Below are 23,596 nucleotides of genomic sequence, written 5' to 3' on the forward strand. Positions count from 1 at the left end.
ACTTACTTCCAAAAATAAAAAATAATGTTTCAAAACAAGTTTTACTGTAAAATATATTGTTATTTCTTTATGTGCCGTTATTTTCAGTACAAATTTCAAATTTGTTCATTTAAAAAAGAAAAATGTTGTCTTAACCATTTCACTTTGCCCTACATTCCCCTACTGTATACGCGAAATCATTTTCAATCAAAGATCGGCCTTAATTTCCATTTTGCTCACCCCTGGATGAATGTCGAGTTTTTTTTTTGACCTCACCACACGTGCATAGATACGTAATAACGTATGGCGCCCGAAATATCCTTTTGACTATTCCCGAGTTAATTTCAACGAGTTTTCTCGTGACGTAACCTTTTGGTTGGATTCAGATGATTCAAAAGGGGTCTTTTACACCTTTTTGAGGATAAATCATTGTTAATTTTGATGCAAAGTCAAGTGTTGTTCTAATTTGGCGGACACGGCGATATATCGCTAGACTTTTGGTCGCCAAGTTTTGTCGCCAACTTGGCAAGAAATTTAGCGACTTTTTAAAATGTATTTATTATTTATTTATTTTTTTTTTTAAATCTGGTTTCAACTCGGCCAATATTGGTGATATTTAGAGAGTTAACAATGAATCGCATTAAAATTGACAAAGATATAGAAATAAATCCGTGAAAACGTTTTTTTTTTTTTTTTTCAACAAACTAGGGGTGGTGGACCAAAAAACTGCATCACTTGAAAAAATTCAATATTTTAAGAATTTCTCAAAGAGAGAGAAAGAAAAAAAAAAAAAAGAAAAAAAATCTCTAACTTTTGTCACATAAAAAGGTATGCTTCAACCGACTTGTTTTAGTAACAAGAAAATCACTCATGCATTTTGGGGACAAGCAGCAAATTTTTTGATCATATTTCACCATAAATAGCTGGGAATAGGCTAATTTCAGAAAGCTTACTTACTATGAACAATATTTGATCCATTTTCGTGTATGTATCTGTCATATTCACGGCGATATAATCATCATTTTTAGAAATATCATATTAAAATATTATATATAATAATTTTTTCGCATGTTTTGACAAATAACTAGAAGAGATTTCCGCCATCCGAGCTTGAAAGAAACTTGACAGCAAACAAGAGAATCGTTCTACAAAAATTTTAAATATTTTTTTTTTTTGTATATTTTATGTATAATATGAACCTGTCACTGATCATGCGCGAAGAGAGCAATTTATACAATTCAAATTTCTTGGGCCATAGAATTGGCAACTTTTGAAAAAATCCCGTTAAATATCACCATTAGGGAATAATGGTGATTTAAATGTATTTTTAATTTTTTATGGCTTAGAAATATCAACAATAGGGAAGTTGCAACCTATTAAATGTTCATATTTTGGCTATTGGATATTGTTAATTGACCCTCAAAACTAAAAAATTCACCATCGCCGAATTTTAAAACACCGTGATTGATTTTTAATGAATTTTTAAAAATCCAAGCGCAAAAGTGCGATCTTCTGAAACGTCACGAGCTTACGTCACAGGGCACTAATAGGCAGCCTTCCGCCGAAGATTCCTTGTTTTCGCTACGGACATTTTGAGCGCGCTGATATTTTTTTTTTTTTTTTAGAAATTCAATAATCCTTTTGAATACACTATGGAGGCCGGATTCGTTAAAGCACAATCTAATAATCTTCCTCAAGTAACATCAATGATGGTATTCGAATATTTCCGAGAGGACGAGAGGTTTAATGTTCCAGAAACGCGAGGACTTAAATGCGAGGAGGTAAGCCTTACGTTTCGTCTTCGAAGTCAACTGTACGTCCTTCGGCTTCTCCCGCGGCGGAAGAGCGCATGACGTCACTTCCTGTGCCATTTGACGTCACAATCGCTTGAACTTTAAAAATTAATTAAAAAAAAAAAACTACTTATCGTATCGTAAAAATTTTTTCACCTATGATGTTCATACATGTTACTCTATCATATAAAAATAAAATTGAAAAATCGAGAACTTCCCTATTATTCAAAAGAATGAAGAGTTATGGGATACGGACTGTAACTTTCTGCTTGCTTGCTATATGATAGTGTGGCCGCAGTTACTATGACATATTTTGAATGAAAACTACAGAATACTACTCGGTCAAACATTAGGTATTTATATAGTTAGTATTTATATAATCATAGTTTTATACGAAGTTTGAAATGCATTGCTTTTGTTGAAAACAAAAAAAAAAAAAACTGCTTTGTAGTTATTGATTTTTACGACGCAAATGCTCGTAAATGATTCAAGGGCAAAAATTCCCTCATCAGATGACATTTGTGATGGAAATATGGCGTCAAAAAGGAAAATGCGATGAACGAGCACATAAAATAGGATACCGTGATGGAAAGTATAAGGTAAAATGAAAATAAATTATTTCCTCGCATAACTAAACTGACATGATAACTTGCGTCAGTTGTGAGGAAAAAATGTCAAGGGTGTATTAAAGGAACGACACAATTAGTAAATGGGCGAGAGGAATATTTATTATATTAAGATGGAAGGACTTTTCAAGCATCTTGTCAAATTCATCATCTTTCTTACAGTAATAATATTAGAAAAAGATGCTATAAGATGCAATCTATTTTCTAAGTACTATGCAGATGAAATATGAAATAAAGCACATAATCGCATACAGATGGAAATAAGGATGAATGGTGTTACCCTAATTTCAAAGCATATTCATTCAGCTGGAAGCAGTACGAGTGAGTTTTTAGAATATAGTACTCGATATGAAGAAAAAAGAACAAAGGGTAGAAAGAAAGAACAGAAAAAAAAATATTAATTTGAATTTTTGGCATCTTGAATTCAAATTATGTTTTTCGCAATCACGAGCGTGTGTGTGTATGAATACGCGTGTGTGTTTGTGTAGGCGCATGTGTGTCGGTGCGCGTGTGTGTGCATGTATGCATGTGTGTGCGTGTTGTGTATGCAGTGCTGTGTGTGTAGGTGTTCGCGCGTGTGTGTGTGTATGTAGGCATATGTGTTTGTGTCTCTGTGGAGGCATGAGTGTGTGTATGTGTGTGTGTGTGTGTAGGAGTGTGTGTTTGTGTCTGTGCGCAGGCATGAGTGTGTGTATGTGTGTGTAGGCGTGTGTGTGTGTGTAGGCGCGTGTGTGTGTATGCGTGTGTGCGTAGGATATGGACGCAACCTGGAGACGGTTTTCGCAAGAGGAGCAGCATCGTGAGGCCGGTCTACGCGGCGGTGGTGCTGGCAGAGGGTGCTGGTGGGAAAATAAAATGATAGGAATTCAAAACAGTTAAATAAGAACAATAAACAATCGTGATTGCTCAAAAAAAAAAAAAACATTTGAATTTTGACTTCTTGAACTCAAATTTGGTTTTTCGCAATCAAGAATTGCGACAGGACTCTACTCGTTAGGTTTCTTGTTTCTACAAATGGAATACAATGCAAATGGCCATGAAGTTTTCACCCGTCATATTATGACTGCTGTTTTTCTAGAATGGATAATACGAGGCAAATCCATTAAAAAAATGTTAATTAGGATGCGGTGATAAAGATTTTATGGCCTTATTCCATCAACCAGCAGTACTTATCAAAGATTATTTACAGCGTATAACGTCATGTATTTTTATTTCTTATCAGTCTTCAATGATAGGAATTAGTAAAGTAAATTGCACATTAAGATGAAGTTTTACTGTTTAAGTATATCCATATAGATGTTTTTTTTTCTGAAAAAATCTCTATCTTTTCTGGAGATAAGCCCTGAAAATAAAAAGAAAAAAATCAAACTACAGAGGATTTCTAACTATGACAGCGAAAATTTTGCTCTCTAAATAAGTATTAAAAACAACCGTTGTCATGGTAATCTGAAAAATCAGAGCAATATGAACTTTGATCAGGTGAAGACAATAAGCAAACCGTGATTGCTCAAAAAGTTTCCACGACTGCTAATACCGGTGCTTTAGCATCAGAAAAATTAAAAGCAAAAAAAAAAAATATAAATAATAATGCAAATAATATATATAAACAAATAAAGTCTATAGCAAGTGGCTTTTCTTTTATTTGTTTTTTTTTTCAGCTTAATTTATACTGTTTAATTATTAATTTCTTTCATTTACATTAGACCAGTGAGCAATCATATTGAACATTATTACCATGTTTCTAAACCAGTTTTCATTAGTATTATATAAAACTGAGGAATAGGAATTTCGAAAACGTATGAATCACATAAAAAAATACGCCAGGTGAAGTATCAAACGTAAACTATTTCTTACCTTTCGCGTATTAATTACTGCGTACTTTTAAAGGGAAATTAATCTATCTGCTTTGGAAAAATAAAAGTTTTCCGACCTGTTAAACCCTAACAAAAGCCAGTGTACATGTTTTAGAGAGTGTTGAGAGATAGCAGCTAAGCACATGGCAAAATTGACATTATGCACATATATTATCTAATCATGTAAACAGCTGCTCATGCCTAAAGGCAATCAAATCCCAGTTCAATGTTTGACATTTGTTTTTTTCTCTGCGTCACCAGAAGCCACATCAACAATCCCTCTTTGGGGCATGCAAGGCTAGAGAAATAACGTGACGTTGCTTCGGAGCGTTATTATTAAGCAACATTTTACACTATTTAATATGTGTCACAACATGACTAACAAAGTTACTTGTTGTGCCATTTGTAAATAATAACAGTAGTAATTTGCTGAAGTAATTAATTATAAAGAGTGCAACATGCAAGTTCGTTCATCATGTTGTGACATTCATGTCACTACATGATTTAGTGTACTTTAGAAATCATGATACCAGCAATAAATCCTGCAAGTGGAAAAATAAGTGCATTGTAAAAGTACGCATTAAGAGGTTGATATTAGTTTTGAATCAGGAATTAAAATTTTAAGTAATGGTAAAGTATTTAAAAATCATTTATCCTTTTAAATGAACTTAAAAAAAGAAACAAGTTGAAGTACTTTTATTTTTTAACAATAGAAAATAGTTCTTGTCGATGTGTCCATGTTTGATCAGAAGACAAATCATCGCATTTTAAAAATTAAATTTTACTACTACAGAAATCGAGAGACATTACAAGGATCTCCTCCAATGCGATTTGATGTACTAAAATGAAGGAAGTACAACCGCTAGACCTTGTACTATCGGTTAACTTTTAACCTATGTTGAAAATAGGAAAATTAAATTAAGACCGACTATTTTATTGCAATACTGGTATTTTAGTATACCAAATCCCGGTATTACTTGATATTTTGCAATTTTGTAAAGCTTTGAAAAGGATTGCCGGTATTTTTTGAGTTTGCATTAATATCCATTAATGTCTGATATAAATGTATTGCAGGGTTCTGAGCTACAATTCTGTTTTCGTTAAAATCACAACACAAAACATTGATTTAAACACATGACAGCGCAGTTTATCGTTTTAAAAATTGTTTAGCGAACTAAAAATGTAAATTTCTTCTTTTTTCCCTACAGCAGCTTATAATTCTCAAACGCGAATGCTTCGCGCGGGTCAGCTATACATAAAGCATTTTTTTTTCAAATGTGTGTGTGTGTGTGTGTTTTTTAATAATGCCATATTTTCATAAATAATTCATCAAATTTCGTATGAAAGGCATCATTTTACAGATTTTTTTCACCTCTTTCGATAAAAACTCGACGGTTTTTAATGAATATCGGTTAATGTTTTTTAATCCGTATTGCCTTGTTGTATAACGCACCACGGATAAAGCCTCACAGCCCAGTTGGATCGAACGTCGTCTTAAAAGCACGGAAATAATGAGTACGAACCCACCGCGTTTTATGTCTTTTTTTTTTTTTTTTTTGAATGACTTTTTTTCCTCGGATTAACTTTAACCCTAGAGAAGTCGCGTTTCCTTTTGTTACGCCAGTGCTCGCGCTTCGGTCTTTTCCCCGCCGTAGCGATCCATAAGACGAAAGCAGAAGAAAGGAAGTGCCGGGGAGAAAATGACACCTGACTACGATGGCGCGCTATTGGTCTAAATGACCAACATACATTTCCAAAAGCTATGCAACCTTGAAATACCGAAGAAAATTCTCAGAACTAAGTGCATGGGCTGGGGATAGTCTGACCTTCAGCTACACAGATGGGCCCCATTATTAGAATAAGGGGTGGTGGGAAAGAGCGAAATATCTTACAACGGGCGGGGAATCGACCGAAACGCGACTTCTCTAGGGTTAATCCAAATTTTCAAAAATATTAATGTAAGGTCATTGCATGATTTTGAATCACTGCTGTACTGTTTATTACACTGCTATATTATGTACTGCTGCTTTTATTTTATCATGGTAAATCGCAATATCATGAATAATATTTTTGGGGGTGTTTTCGTTTGGGGAGGGGAGGGGCGAGGTCTTTTTTATATTATTTTTCACACCCATCTTCAAAGAGTAAGCTAACAATTCACATTGTTACTGTTTTTCAATAAATTGTCGTTAAAAATAGGATTTTTAAGTTACTGCTATCAAGCGCGAATGCTTCGGTCGGGTCAGCTAGACTAACGTAACGTAATATCCCACTTATCCTAAATGCGTATTTGTTTTCCTTCAATAAAACTATCAAAGTCTATCATCTATTGCCAAAATTTAGATTCAAAACACAGCATTAAGAGAGCATCAATAAAGAAAGACATCGGGTGTTTTCTTCACTATATGGTGTAAACAATGACCTTTTCACGAAAAAAAAATATTATATTTATATATGTTACTATTTACTCCTTTTGATAAAAGTTATCTGGGCCTTATTCCTGCGCTGTCTTGTAATCCAGAAATTTTTCATTTTTACTTTCATTTTTTGTGTATAAATGTTTGTGTATAAATGCTGTAAACCACACATTTTTCATATATGACGGAATCACGTTTAAAAAAAAAATGCATTTTTTTTCGGTATTGCAATTACTACCTACTGTGTAACCACTGTTCCCGAAATCTAAAGAAAAGTGAATGCTGAAACAGCTCTACCGAAAACGCTAATTTTGAATATGTATTGACACGTGTGACTACTAGTGATAAGGTTTTTACGACACCGATTCTTTTACGATGTTTACAAACACTGTTTTGACGCAAATCTCGTACACGTAGAATTATCTGATCTCAAACGTGTCTCAGATATATCTATATCTTATCCATTAGATCCCTATTAAAATGAATGTTATGATTTGGCAAGCATGTTTAAATTCCGGAGTTCGTCGGTGTAAATATTGATGCCTCTTTTTTAAAATAATTCACACATTTTTCATATGAAATAGGACAACTGGGGGCACGGCCGGCTCTAGTAGTCTGCCGCCCTAGACGATATTGACCAGTTCTGCCCCCCCCCCCTATTGAATGATATTATTAGTTAAAAAAATAAAATAATGATATTTTAATAAAATAAAAGTAATAGTAAAGTGTTCAAACTTATGGAGTTTCTAGTGAAATTCCAAACTGGGTTTCGCATATCCAAGCACTCGTACGCACTTTAAATTATATTTTTATTAATATTAAAGTAGTGCATCTTATGACACTAAAACAGATGTTAATATTTTCAAATGATTTTTAAATCGCGCAATTTGCCGCCTCTAAAAGTAAATTGAATTTCTAGTTCAAATCCGAACTATGTTTTGCATATACAAGCACTGGTACACACTCTAAATTATTATTATTATTATTATTATTATTATTATTAATATTTTTTTAGCATTGAATCCGTGAATCTTATAGCGCGATGTGGAAAAAAAAAACAGTCGGTTTGAAACTTGCACTAATTCAATAGTATTTTACCTATTTGAATAGTTATCTTCTACAAATGAATAACGACCCATGTATAATTAAGGCATAGTTTTTGAAAATTTAGTTGGATTTATCGATAAAGAAAAAAAAAATTGTGGTGAAAATAACTGCATTTTTATCGATTTTATTATTTTCCCCCCATGAAAAACATTTTTTTTAAACTAAACATAGATGGTAGTCTGAATCATTTATGTATTAATTTCATAGCATAGTTTATACAAATCTTAGATGCATACAGCCTCGGAAGTAAAATTTGAATTTTTGGAAATTTAAAGAAATTAACATTTTTTGAAGTGAGGTTGCTTAAAAAGCACATTTTTTAAAAACTTATGTGTATCCATTTTAGTGTTTAAAAAGTAGATGAACATAAAATCCCGTGAATTTTTATTATCAGAAAATGTTTTATAATTTTTTTAACGTGACCTTATCGCCCTAATGAGCATGTAAAAGGAAAATGTCGAATAATCTTATTCACTGCAACTCTGATGTAATAATGCTCATAGTTGCAATAATAGCATACCTTATAAGTTCCCCGTTTCTATATTAGTTTATTTTATCTCCAAAGTTAGGCATTCACTGTTACTTACTATAGTGTTCGAATTAATTGGAACAAAGATATTTTTTTCGGGTACATTCAACTTGGTTGCAGCTAGGTCAGTTGACTCTCCTAAGCAATCCTGTCTCTCTTAATGTCATCTGGATGTCCGTTTTGACTGCTTGAAACTAGTTTCGATGAGAAATTGGGTATATTGAAAAAATGGGAATATTTTTCTCTGAAAGGAGAAAGAAACATTTTCCATTCTTTCATTATATAGTACGAAATATCGTACAATTCGAACAACGAAATCAGATGGTTACCAAAGGTTTTCTATAATTAGGCAGATTCAAACAAAAAGACGAATCAACTGGATCATTAAAGCGGTTCGTCACACACACGCTATTAGAAGTCAATAAGATTTTAACTGTAATTGATGAAGTTCACTATTGTAACTATTTGGAAAAAATGTATCAGAAGTGAAGCTAATGAATTTATTAGAAAAAAAATCATTTTGCATGCAAGTCTTGGGCGATACAACGCCTAGAGAGTTAGAAGGGAACAACGCCGAAGATAACCGGACTTGCATAAATCCAAAAAGTAAAAAAGATATTTCTTTTGTTTGGTATTGGAAAATCGAATTTTTGACAACGTCTCTTCTGACCAACAGTGAAAGCTCTCCGCTGCAGTCTCTGACAATGAATATCAATGGGCAATAAATACTTCATAAAGTATTGGATAGTTCTTGTAGGCCTAATAATGCTGTTTCAGGGTAGGAACGTATCCTATTTCGGAGTTTTTTTCTTCTCTCCTTCAAATTTGCCCTTTCTTCGAGGAGGAAATGGTTCACTTAAATGTATTTCTTCAGACGCTCGGAAAAACGTGATTTTCTAATACCAATAACGGAAGTAGTATTTTTTACAGCTATAGATGCGTGACTGTTAAGTACGATTATCTTTGCTAACTTTCAATCCCTTTTTAAAATACTAAAATGAAAGAATGCAAAATGTAACTTTCTTTTCTCCCTGAAGCACTCTAAAAATTGTTCATTATTAATAATTCATCATCTAAATCAGTTTTAAGCAATCAAAACTGACATCCAGAACGCAACAAAACTGATAGCATAGCTTTGTGGGACCTGCTGGAGCTAACTGCCAATCAACTTGAAAGTCCGCAAAATAACAGCTTTGTCCCAATTAATTCGAACACTATAGTAGATGTCGAAACGAATCAAAATTTCCCTCTTTCAATTACCACGTGCATTCCAAGCAGTATAATGCATTAAAAATGGTTTATTTTAAATACCTGCTTTCGTTGTCATTGGTTGGAGACTATTAAAAATCCACCTGTTTTATGACGGATGTAATCAATCGAAGATCGTTTAAGACATAATCAAGCCAATCACCAGAGGTAGCTATTATAGTCATGGCTCAATTTCTAACAACAGAAATACAGGACCTCTCTAGTCCTCACAACCAATTGTAATGCTTAAATTGCATGAATTCAGTTTAAAACATAAACATTTACGTGAAATAAAAAAGAAATACGGGAGCTAAGCTAGCATGCAAATTAAACCCTTATCAGCTGAAAGTTATATAAATAACGAAATCAGATGGTCACCAAAGGTCTTCTATAATTAGGTAGAGTCATACAAAAAGACGAATCAACTTGATCATTAAAGCGGTTCGTCACACATATGCTATTAGAAGTCAATAAGATTTTAACTGTTATTGATGAAGTTCACAATTGTAACTATTTAGAAAAGATGTATCAGAAGTGAAGCTAATGAATTTATTAGAAAAAAAATTATTTTGCATGCACGTCTTGGGCAATAATAGCACTTTAGAAAAATCAAAAAACATTTTCTTTCTTTCACTATGCGTGTCGGCATCAAATGGCGGAAAGAAAGGGTTATGGGAGGGGAACTCATCGCGCAATCTTCAATTGAAGTTCGACAAATGAGTGAAGTATACTAGCACATTATTTATTTTGTGACAAAAAAGTAAAAAAAAAAACCTCAATTGCCGCAAGTTTTCGTCTGTATTTGTCCAATGTTATCTGTTTTCTGTCAGGCAAGTTTTATTCTTTCATAAATTTATTGTACTTTTGATATGTATAGAGATTCTGGGTAAAATTCGTACCGTTTTTTCGTAATCGCACTTTTATTTCAAAACTTTGGTTTGGGGTTAGTTGAGCAAGCATTGCTCGACTGATCCAGGCGACTTAAAACAAAAGTAGTAATATATTTTTTGCTTTTGTTAGGATGCGTACTAATAAAAGGAAAACTACACGATGTTCTTACACTATCGACGACTTGAATAATGCTGCAAAGGCTGTCAATGATAAGGGAAAAGGTGTGAATGCCACCGAAAAATAATTCGGTATCAAACGACTTTGACAAGATTTTTGAAGAAATTAAAAGGTGATGATTCATCCATGGGTTATGCAAAACCCAGGCAAATTTTATCTTCTCAACATGAGGACTCTATAAAAAAAAATACTTGCTGAAAATGGTTTCAACCCCTTATGGATATTCCCTAAAAGACGTTCGTTGCCTTTCCTACCAGTGTGCTGTTAAATTTAGCATTAAAATTTAATCCGCCTGAACTCCAAATAAGATGGCCGGAAAAGATTGGCTTACAAAATTTTTAAAACGAAATCCAGAACTATCCATACGAAAACCAGAACCATTTCAGCTATTAAAAAAAAAAAAAAAAAAAAAAAACCTTTAAGTATTGTTAATTTGTCACTAAAAGACTATAAATAAAGAGTCGATTGTCAAACAGAAATTTTTATTTCATCTCCAGTTATCATTTATCCTATTGTTGGTTAGACGTTATAAGTGCTCAACGTGCCCCATACTCTTGCTCAACGTACCCCATCTATGGGGTACGTTGAGCAAGTTTGACTTTTTGCATTCCGACACCTGTAGCTCTTAAACGTGTGCTATTAGCAACAAATTACTACGACCAATTTTGAAAAGGGATACATTACTAATTTATCAGGTTGCATAACAATGGATTGAGACTTATCATTGAGGAGTTATATCTGCTCAGGTGAAAAATCGCTCAACTAGCCCCGCCCTACTCTAATCTTACTTAAATAAAAACATTTTGAAAAAAAAAAAAAAAAATAGAACCGACTTCAAAATTGCTCTAAAAAGTGAAAAATAATTTTATTCTTTAAACACCATCGATAATACTTTTAAACATAATTTTTGAAGTTGGCGCAAAAACGATCGATAAAATCATTCACAGCCATAACTCAACTACAAGTATAAATTTAACCACGTCCAGTTTCTTCACTACCACATGCATTGCGCATTGATGACAGCATATTTGAGTAACGATATAAATGTTTCGTTCCTAAGTTTGGATGATTTTTTGATAAAAATATGAACGAAGCATGGTTACAATGGATTTTACTTTTTGTTTTTGCGCCAACTTCAAAAATTATGTTTAAAAGTATTATCGATGGTGTTTAAAGAATAAAATTATTTTTCACTTTTTAGAGCAATTTTGAAGTCGGTTCTATTTTTTTTTTTTCAAAATTTTTTTATTTCATTCTTTTTAGTGTAAATGTAGATATTTCAGTAAAAGTAAAGAAGTTACCTAGCAAGAAGTGCGGCTCTATATCACTGTATTACTTTAGAAAAGCCTTTATTCAAAATTATCATTACAATTACTATTAATGTTACAGTTATATGGCACCAAACTTTTATAACAATGAGTTTCATATTGTCGCGTAGATGAAGATAGGGAAGACAATGTGAAAGCCAAATGAAGCGAATACTCGTTTGTCTCAACTCGAGATCTTTATTCAGAACCACGAATGAACGTTACATCTCCTTATATACAACTTGAAAAAGTGCTGGAACTTTCCAGACTTGAAAAGATACAGAAATTAATAGAACATTCGAGAAAATTCGGGAAACGTTAGAAACGAAATTTTAGTAAAATTCAATTTGTCCTAGTCGGGATTTGAACCCGGGTTGCTCGTGTGGGAGACGAGAATTCTACCACTGAGCCACCGTTATCCACGGATGAAACGTGCGAACTTCGCTACAATATCATTTTAATCATTTAATAGGGAAATTTACTGTTTTTTGCTCATAAATTTTTTTCTAAAGAACAAATATGGTCAAACAAAGTAATGGGACCTAAGTTGAGCCATCCTCTATCCATTAAAAAAAGAATCATCAAAATCGGTTCACTAGGTGAGACGCTATGAGTGGACAAACAAAAAAAAAACATACATACGGTATGAACTGATAACCGCCTCCTTTTTGAAGTCGGTTAAAAATGATATTATTTTTTTAATTAAAAAAAAAATCCAAGGCAGTATGCATCTAAGGATTATAATAAAATGTGCTACGAGACTATCATATTAGGGCTTTAGATTACCATCTTCGTTTAGTAAAAAAAATTCCATTGGGAAAAAAGATCATAGAATCTGTAAAAATGCAGTGTTTTCATGAAAAAAAAACTTCATCAATAAGCCCAACTAAATTTTCAAAAACAATATCTAGGCTAGAGGTGGGCAATGTCGTTTTTTTAATAATCCGTTCGTTAATGGATTGTTCATTCTTTTGATCCGTTCATTCAACTCGTTCATTTAAAAAAAGTTGCAGTTGATCTCTATGCACTACATGCTCACGTACATTCGAAATGTTTCATCAGATTAGTAATATTCCTTGAAGGAAAAATTACTAAAATCATCTAAAAGTTAGAAAATATACCTGTGAAAAATGAATAAAAAAAACTTTATTCATGTTTAAATGTATTAAGCAATTATAGTTTATCTTGTAAGTTATTTCTCAGTTACCGAATGGTAAGATGTGTTTTCCATTCCAAAAATCGCAAGTGCCCTTTCAGCATGTCACAAAATTAAGTCATTAGATTTTACTATATAAAAAATAAACAAACTGTTTGTGACGTCAGAAAATTTGCAAAATTGAACTTACGTGGTAAAGTGCACTAGTTCAAAATCAAAATATCATATCTCCAAGAGTAATATGGTCACATGTGAAAATAAAAGAAAAAAGTATTTTAAATATGTAGGGGAGTTTGGGACAGATCGAAATGGTTACGATGATTGAGTGCTTTCAAAATGGATCGGAATTTCGTTTTAAAAATTAAAGTACATAGAGAAATAACATTGTATTTTATAATAAACTTCCGTTGGAACATTATTTTTTATTTTAGGCAGTAAATTTAGGACATCAAAAAAAGTGGAAATTTTTCACTTTTTTTTTCATGGGACAAAGTGAAAAATAAAATATTTTTCTAATACAATATCTTCTATTCAATTATGAAATATATTTTTGATCAAAAGAGTCAGTTAATAAAAGGCTGAATGAATAAATGAGAAGATAAAGAAATAGTAAACAATAACTTAAATGAATAAATCAATAAATATACTAAGAAAAATAAATAAACGGGTAAAAGAATGAATGAATAAGAAAATAAGTGAATGAATGAATAAATAAGTGAATTACTAAACGAAGGAATGCAAATGAGTTAATTAATAAATGAAAACATATGTAATTTATGTTAAATGATTGAGTGAGTAAATTAAACAAACTACTTCACATTCCCCGCATGTACTTGACCAATTATTTAAAATGCAAATAATGATAATATTAACTAAATTAATACTGCATTGAATATTAGGAGGTCTCAATCAATACTTAAGTTATTGTTATACATTTGGTTCGCAGTCAGCAGGAACAGTTCTGTGATTAAAGTTATGCTTGTTTTTTTATGAAGAGGGAAAATAAAGTCTTCACTGAAAATATTTGTTTTGCTAAAGAAGGTTCAGTGTGGAAGTTCTCTGTGTAGAAGTATCACTAGCAAACCAAGACTTTCATTTTTCCCAAAACTTGCAGGAATTGCAATTTTTTAAAGTCTTGACGGAAAATTCATTGACGTGAACAAAGCTTTATCTTATAATCATTCACCAAAACACACGTATTTTGATGCTTCGAGGAGCCCATTTTTAAATTCAAGCAGATGAGGCTGTTTCCATGAGCTCACATCTTTTTGCATTGAAAAATAGGTTCATTGTACCCTCAAAACACATGTCTGTAATATTTTCTGTTATCTTGCACTTTCAATGCTGTATTTTTTTTTTTTTTTTTTGACAATTTCTTGCTGATTTAATCTCTTTATAGTATCGAGCGTAATTTCTATTTTTTCATCTTGGATATATTATGTAAAATTAAAAATTTAAGCAAGCAGTTATGAGTAAAGCTATTAAAAAAAATTTAAAAAAAATGCTTACATGGTGATGCAAGGTTGTCGATGCTTCTCGATGTAGTAATTCCTACCTCGCCCAGCCCTACTAGATATAAATATACTCTCACCTTTAACAGTCCCCTTAATATTATTGATATATTTTTGTGAAAAAAAAATTCTTTTTTTTTGTGCAAAAAGTACCAAATGTTTTTGATATATATGCAAATTATTTTATCATAAAACAACTTGCATTATCAAATTAGGCAGTTTTTTAACATCTAAGGAAAGGGTGGTTGAGAAGGAAATAGCATCATAATTCAAGTAAGAGAATTTTCTAATTTTATCAATTTTTGCTGAAAATTTCTATTAAACTGCCTAAAAAGTTGAAAAAATCAATTTTTCAATCTTTCTGGACCGGAGTGGAAATAAACCCCAAGTTGTTTTTTTTTCGTTTTTTTCCGAAACTTTCCGAGTTTTTTCCGACTGTTTTCATCTCTACTCTCCATTCACTTTTGCAATAATAACTTGCACTAAAACTTTAAAAAAATATATCCCTACTGCTAAAAGTATGTAGTCACAATCCATGTTTCTTCGTTTCTTGTAAATACAGTCGAACCTCCATATATCGAACTTCCACATATCGAAATTTTCTATATATCAAAATCCCAGCAAATTCCTATGTTCATTACATAGAAAAATTGTTTCTATATATCGAAAAAATCTCTATAGATCGAAATTTTTTCCGAGACATTCGTAGATTTTGATTCAACTTCAGGCTGTTTGTCCCATGAAAAATGAAAATTAGGGGGAGAAAATTATGTTCATTAAAGGTTGCTGCGAAACTCATAAGGAATCTGGGGTTGAAGGCTGTGTAAATAGGTCGTTGTTCCGCTCTGGAGCTCTTCAATTCCCTCAAGTTTATTTCAAATCTAAGTTGTAACCAGTAACACTGTAAAATCAGTTTCAAGTTATTCCTTTTGTCTGTTGATTATCATTCCTAGTCTTTTTAGCTTCAGTAAAAATCATTCAAGTTAAGTAGATTAATTTTTTACTTTTTTCTCGATTACACTTTCAAAACGAAACAACCCTTATGTTGCGAATCACGTTAATTGCCGAAGAATAAAGATGTATGACTGCGTAAAAATTTTTGTTAATTTTTTAATCATCAACTTTCATTTAATCCGATGCTCGTATTAGAAAATTGGGTTTCATAACACGAAAATTAGCTTTAATTTTAGTGTTTTAGGAGATTTGTACGATAAAATAAGATCATTTCTACATATCGAAATTTCTATATGTCGAATTTTTTTGCGGCAATTTGCTACTTCGATATATGGAGGTCCGACTGTATAACATTTATATCACTTTATCTGAAAACTAAAGGAAAAAATTGTTTTGGCACATTGTCAGAAACTATTGTCCAAACGTGATGAGATACTTTTAAAACGAAGTAATAAATTTTATTTGAAAACTGTTACAGCATATTAAACTCTTTCAATGAAAATGAACCTAAAACTTATAACATTACAGTACAACCTCGCTTTTTCCGGACTAACTGGGACCAAAGGCAATTCGGATGATCGCAAATCTTAATAATCTGGGCAGCTTTCCGTTCTTTCTAGTAAAAAAACATGTTTTGAAAAAAAAAATGTATAGAATTATTTACAAGACTAAAAAACGAAAAAAAAAAAATACTTTTTCACTTTTCTTAGCAAAGAATTTGTCCACTGTCTTTAGTTTCAATCACTTATGGCGTTTGAATAAAGCCTACCACTGAAACGCTTCATCATTTACAGGACGAAGTAAAAAGGCAATATTTGACCTACTTACAGTTACGATCCTGCTATCATATTTTAAAATTATCTGATTTAGCAAAAAAATTAAAGGCTACAGATTGGATCCAGATTATTAAGAGATCCAGATAAACGATATTCTACTGTTCTCCTATTTACGAGACCTAAATATGCATTCTGCTGCAAGACAGAGTAAAAACGGAACTGATCCACTTATTTAATTTATTATTATCAATTGGACTTATTTACTTAAATATCATTGCTAGAACAAATTGATCAGACTATGAAAAATTGTTCATATGGCCATTCACATGAAATTTACTAAGATGATTGGAATTGTGACTATAAATTGGGGGATTTAGTATCAAAACCAGTTCAATCCATAAACTTAAAAATGCTGTTTTTATAATTGAACATCTGCGTGCCCGCTACCTAAAAAATGAAAGGGATGTTCAGTAGTTGATGTTTTTGTAGTACTCTGACATCAATTTTAAAACGCGTGAAGATTAATTACGTGAAACTAAAGCATTAAGACTTAATAAATATCATTAAGCATTTATTCAATACCAAGTCATCAGATTCCAATTAAACTTTAGTTAAAATCCTTAAAAACAATCTTTTTTGTTCAACTCTGTTTCACTTAAAGAAATCCAAACAATCTTCATTTAACGTGTTCTTTAAACTAAACAAAGAGGAAAAAGACAGATATTATAATTCGAAAACTCACCCATGTGAAGGGAAAAGTCCAAAAAAAAAAAAAACATAATTAGTCGCACATCTTAAATTTACCGAACTATGAGGCTGGTAATGATAAACTTACACAACAATAAATAAATATAACTAAAGAATCATTTTTCATATGCTGAAAAGAGTTAAGGACGTTCGCTGTAAAAAAAGGCAGACGATAAAGAAAGATTATGTCCGAATAGAGCAACCGATTAACCCGGTTGGTTGTTTTGATGACGTCAGTCCCAATGAAACAATTGTTAAAATGTTATTTGTTAACAGAAATGTAAAATGGCAACGGAAAGAAATAAAAATCATTGCTTAGAATAAAAGAGAAACGAAGCTAATTTTTATAATAAATTTCTAAACGAAAAAAGTGTTTTAAAGAGCAGTTTTAGGATTTATATGTCAGAATAAAAGAGAAATCAAACTAATTAAAAATAATATTCCAGATGGAAACCTTGTTTTAAGATTTGGACAGCAGCCAAAAAAATCTCTTTTAAAACAATAATTAGAAATTTATTTGCTCATTCATATGCAAAATGGCAACAAGAAATAAATAAAAATGCCTGAATAACGTAATGTGAATTAAACTTTTTAATTAATATCTCCGCTAATTAAAGTCGTACAAATACGAGATTGGTCTTACTGCCTTCTCTGGAAAATTTCGAATTGATCGGTACCTCCTTCAGCTCTCAACTCGCAGAGGTTCTCGAGAAGATCGAGCTTCAGACTCTCAGACAGACGCGAACAGATTTTAATCTTCCACTAGCTGCGTGCCCGGCGTTGCACGGGCTACTTAAAAAATGAAAGAGATGTCCAATTGGTGTTTTTGTATTACTCTGACATCAGTTTCTAAAGCGCTGAGGAATAAATAAATACGCGTATAACAAGGTTTGCAAAACACCAGTAGAGCATTTTTTGGCAAAAATCTCTTTAAGTTAAAATCCTTAAAAAATATATTTTTTGTTCAACTCTGTTTCACTTAAAGAAATCCAAACAATTTTAATTTAACGTATTCTTTTAAAGATATAAACTGTATTTCAAAAATAGAAACAGGAAGGAAAAAGAAAGTTATTGCAATTCGAAAACTCACCTATGTGACGGTAAAAAGACCTACAAAATAAACATAATTAGTCGCACATCCTAAATGTACCAAAACATGAGGCCGGTGAATGATAAACTTACACTATAATCAATAAACATTGCTAAAGAAATATTTTTCATATGCTGAAAAGAGTTAAAAACATTGAATGTAAAAAATAAAAAAAGGAGAGACGATAAAATGAAGGCTGTGTCCGATTAGAGCAACCAATTTTAAACTAATTTAAAATGAAATTCAAGATGGAAACGTTGTTTTAAGATTTTGACAGCAACCAAAAAAATCTCTTTTAAAACAACTTTTAGAATTTTATTTGCTCACCCATATGCAAAATGGCAACAGGAAAGAAATAAATATTCCTGAATAACGTTATGTTAATTGACGTTTTAATTAATATCTCCGCTAATTAAAAACGCACAATTACGAGATTGGTCCTATTGTTTTCTTTGAAAAATTTCGAATTGATCGGTTTCTCGTTCGACTCTCGATTCGCAGCGGTTCTCGAGAAGATTGATCTCCAGTCAGTCAGACAGACAGACAGACAGAAGGACGCGAACAGATTTTAATATTATAGTGGATACTATTAAAATCTGATCGCGTCTGTCTGAAAGTCTGAAGATGGATCTTCTCAAGAACCGCTGCGAGTCGAGAACCGAACGAGGTACCGATCGATTCGAAATTTTTGAGAAAAAACAACAAGAGCAATTTCGTAATCGTACAACTTTAATTAGCGGAGATATTAATTAAAACGCATATTAACATTACGCTATTCAGGAATTTTTATTTCTTATCTGTTGCCATTTTGCATATGGGTGAGTAAATAAAGTTTTAATAATTGTTTTAAAAGGGATTTTTTTGGCTGCTGTCCAAATCTTAAAACAACGTTTCCATTTAGAATTTTATTTTAAATTAGTTTAATTTCTCTTTTATTCTGATACTTAAATCCTAAAAATTCTCTTTAAAGCATCTTTTTCGTTTAGAAATTTATTGTAAATTAGCTTTGTTTCTCTTTCATTCTGAGCAAAGATTTTTATTTCTTTAAGTGTTGCCATTTTACATTTCTGTTAATAAATAACATTTTAACAATTGTTTCAGTGGGACTGACGTCATCAAAGCAAACAAACGGGTTAATCGGTTGCTCTATTCGGACAAAACCTTTATTTATCGTCTGCCCTTTTTTATTTTTTTACAGCCAACGTTCTTAACTCTTTTCAGCATATGAAGTTATTTCTTTAGTTATGTTTATTTATTGTAGTGTAAGTTTATCATTACCAGCCCCATATTTCGGTAAAGTTAAGATGTGCGACTAATTATGTTATTTTGTGTTATAACTCTTTTTTTTTTCTTTCCTGTTTAGTTAAAAGAACACGTCAAATTAAGATTGTTTCGATTTCTTTTAAGGAAACAGAGTTGAACAAAAAAGAAAAAATATTTTTAATGATTTTAACTAAAGCTTAATTGGAATCTGATGACTTGGTATTAAAATAATGCTTAATGGTATTTGTTAAGTTTTGATACTTTAGTTTCACATAATCAATTTTAATGCGTTTGAAACTGATGTCCGAGTACTACAAAAAGATCAACTGGACACCTTTTTCATTTTTAAGGTAGCACGTGCAAAACCGGGCCCGCAGCTAGTAATATAGATATTTCTTGGTCAGTACTATCACTCAACGAAGTAATTACGAACTTAATTAGGTCAAAAACTGCATTCAAAAAGCCGTTTTCAATCAAAACCAGCAAGTCTAAGCTGTTACTATCATACGAGTAATCAACTCATTTTTTGCTTGTACATGTACGGCTAGTGCATGAAATGCGACATCACATGAATTTTAGTGCACAATTAAGCATATAAATAAAATACGGTCGCTTTACATCAAATTCAGCTCAGTCCGAATTATGTTTGTCAAAAATTAACTAGAAAATACTGTTAATTTAAAAAAGAAAACAAAACTTAAGTCGTACACTGAACGTTTTTCAAACGAAAAATAAAATCTTTTGGAAAAAATACTTGGCAACGCGTTAAATGTTTTTCTTTCTCTCCTCTAAAATTTCAAAAAACATATTGACATGGTTTTAATATTTCACGCTCTAGCGCGCTTTATCCCAATTTATTTATTTATCTTGAATTTGAGAAGAATGCTATTTTTAAGGTTAATTCAAGCTTCAGCTGTCCTTGAAATAGGACAGTGAGATAAAATGGGTTAACTATGAACGACAGAATTCTTGAGGGGGTTTTGGTTACTTCTTTCTCTAACAGATTAAGTAATGCTCGAAAAAAAAAAAAAACGCTCAGCTCTATCCAACATAGGATGAATTCGCTTGAAACTCTCCACGGCTATTTATGGAACGAAGCTTAACTAATGTAAAATGATGTTAGGCGTCATAGATCAAGATGACGGTGTTAACTGTCCACACGCTAAAAAGTATGGTTTTAGGGCGAGCCATTGCCCAATAGTAAATCGTCCATTCGCGGTGTATGAATTCGTTGTTCAGCTGTGCACACATTAAGAAGGCGTCTGACTTTCGAAAATCTCATAAGAATGGCAACTCATATATATCTTGTTTAGTAAAGAATCTCAGCCTTGCGGAAAATACCCTCGAAAGGAAATAATCTCTTTTCAAGTAAGATGTATATATTTTTTACAACAATCTTTGTACTTGTATTTTATTGTACTTGGAAACAAATATACATAACCTACCAGCTTTTAACCTTTCAATTGCTATTCTCATGTAACTTACTTCGCAAGTCGTCAAATTGATATTTAGTATTTTTGGAAACCTTTTTTTTTTAATGATACACATTGTTATTATTATTTCTCTCTTTGTTAAAGACGTGGTACAGTTTTATGTTCAATCCGTATTTTTGAGTCAACTCTGTGCTTTATAAACTACGGTCAAAGGGACCCCTAATATCTGATCCTGATGTTTTTTGTTTCTTTTCATTCTAAAAGCAAGTATTTTAGCTTGCTAAAGGGTTATAAATTGGCTCCGCGTTTAAATACATATTTTAATTTTACTCACATTGAGATAAAAATTAAATAAGATTTTTGCGAAGCTTTCAAATTTTTAATTTAAATAGTAAACGAATAGTAGGCATGCTTTTTCTTTATAAACATTTTGCATCCTTTTAGAAGGAGCTACGTAAATGTAGTACGAAATATTTATCCTTAATGAAGCAACATATACAGCGTGGCTTTGTGTTAAAGATGATACAAAATAACAATAAAATACATACCTTAAAGATATACATTTTACCTACAGCATACTTTAACCAAACTTTTGTAATTCCCTTCCATTTTTTGTCATTTTGCTTTTTTTTCGATTAAACGAAAAAAAAAATGGTTCAAGTTTTTATCTTATACCTCCATTAGCTTACATCGCCTCTAATTGTATTGTGTTTTATAAGAATGTTTTAAGCATTTTCAGTACTTGTACATTTCACCAGTCCCCCCCCCCCGTCCTATAGAACAAACAAAAGCTTTGTCGTCAAGGTTTTACAAAATATCGCTATTAAATACAAAAATGAGTAATATTTTTGAATTATAAAAAAACACTTGTAGAGTCAGAATTTAGATTAATTAGTTTAAAATTCCTTTTGATTGTATATAAGACAAAACCTTGTCGAAAAGGATTAATTGTATCTTGTTCGATAAAAGAGCCTGATTGTTTCATTTGGACAGTAGTTCTTTTATCCCAGCAAAAACAACCCTGTTGTAAAAATTTTCCCGCCAAGAAAACCTTTAACTCTTCCCCACAAAAAAAGAAAGCCTTCATCCTAAACCAAAAAACCTTCAGCCCTAAAAAGTCATGATATCTAGTTTGCCCGCCAAGTAGCTGCCAAACTATCATCCTCCCTGTTCTCCTCTTTCGTCACACCTACTTCCGTTAGATCCTCCTCCCACCTTACACTCCTCAGAAATATGGATAGATCCTTTAAATTGTTTATCTAGTTTGGCGAGAAGCTTTTTACTCACCAAGCAACCACCTCAACTAGAAAAGCTTCCAGCGAAACAAGATAAACAATTTAAAAGATCTATCCATAAGCTTTTTACTCACCAAGCAACCACCTCAACTAGAAAAGCTTCCCGCGAAACAAGATAAACAATTTAAAGGATGTATCCGTATTTCTGAGGAGTTGAAGGTGGGAGGAGGATCTAACGGAAGTAGGTGTGATGAAAGAGGAGAACAGGGAGGATGATAGTTTGGCCGATACTTGGCGGGCAAACTAGATATCATGACTTTTTAAGGCTGAGGGTGTTTTGGTTTAGGATGAAGGCTTTCTTTTTTGTGGGGAAGAGTTAAAGGTTTTCTTGGCGGGGAAATTTTTAAATCAGGGTTGTTTTTGCTGACATATCACATATTTTTGCATTGATATTATTACTTTGTCTGAATTTTTAGAATTGAGAATTTCAAGTCATAAATATTCAATTGAAACAATGTTATTTTGTGTTTTTAAGGAACAATAATGGCAAGCTTAATTTTACGTCATGTTATTCTCTGACCAGTAAGATTCTATGTTCGTTTGGTGAGAATTGGGGCGTTTAAATTTTATTGCAATCCTTGTATCATCTCTGTTGCAAAGAAAACTGCTTGGATAATAAAATACTATATTTTTAATTATATTGTTTTCAAGTATTTTGCAAGTTCGCAATAAATTCTATTACAGTTTCTTTATTCGATAGATTATTCAACATTTTCATGAAGTTTTTTTTTTTTTAATGTTTTACAACTTGCGTGTTATATCAATTTAGCTATTATTTAATGACTTCTTTTCTTAAATCGCCGATTATTTTACGTTTTATGGGATAATTTTAATTGTTGAGTGATTTATCTTTCTTTTGATAGAACTCTTTGTCTTGTTTAATCTCTAGTTTTGTTTAAAAGTTCACTAAAAAGACAAAATAACGTATGTTATAACCAAGCAAAAAAAAAAAAAAGTCTATAAATATTTTAAATTTGAATGAGTCAGAGAGAAGATGTATGCAACTGTACTCTACGTCAAATCGCAGATATCACAAATTTGCCACAGCGACTGCGTATGCGCGTGGACTTAGCTCATTTCAAAAGTCTTGCTTAAATTAATTGCAAAAAATTTGTATTAACAAATTATTGCAAAACACGGATATCCACACACATATATCATATATTTCAATTGATAATGTGTTATGTTTGTCAAAAATTCATTAATTTAGAAAATAAGCAAACCACTAAATAAGTGCTATTTTTCGCTTTTAATTATAAATTTAGATGTATCATATACATATGTGTACAGTTACATATAATATGTCATGCAAAATATTTTCATGGTTCAACCCCAGTTTCGCTGACATTTAAAATTTCTACCCCCTTAAATATATCAAAACTGAAAAACAGGAAGAAAAGAAATTTCGTATCGGCGAAACTGGAGGGGGGGGGAGGGACTGTAT

General features: G+C 31.9%; 1 protein-coding gene across 2 annotated transcripts in view; it reads left to right on the top strand.

Annotated features, from left to right (window-relative positions):
• The window catches only part of LOC129231771 (sodium- and chloride-dependent glycine transporter 1-like), a 133,489-nt gene that overhangs the window by 8,946 nt on the left and 100,947 nt on the right, over positions 1-23,596 (top strand). Inside the window, exon 1 of one of the 2 annotated variants that reach the window (XM_054866137.1) lies at positions 20,663-20,792. The exons of the other annotated variant lie outside the window; for it this stretch is intronic. The gene's annotated coding sequence lies outside the window, so the exon portion shown is untranslated. Of the gene's footprint in view, positions 1-20,662; positions 20,793-23,596 lie in introns of those variants that run through there. 2 annotated transcript variants of the gene reach the window in all.

Source organism: Uloborus diversus, chromosome 10, assembly GCF_026930045.1.
Source record: "Uloborus diversus isolate 005 chromosome 10, Udiv.v.3.1, whole genome shotgun sequence".
Taxonomy (NCBI): Eukaryota; Metazoa; Arthropoda; class Arachnida; order Araneae; family Uloboridae; genus Uloborus; species Uloborus diversus.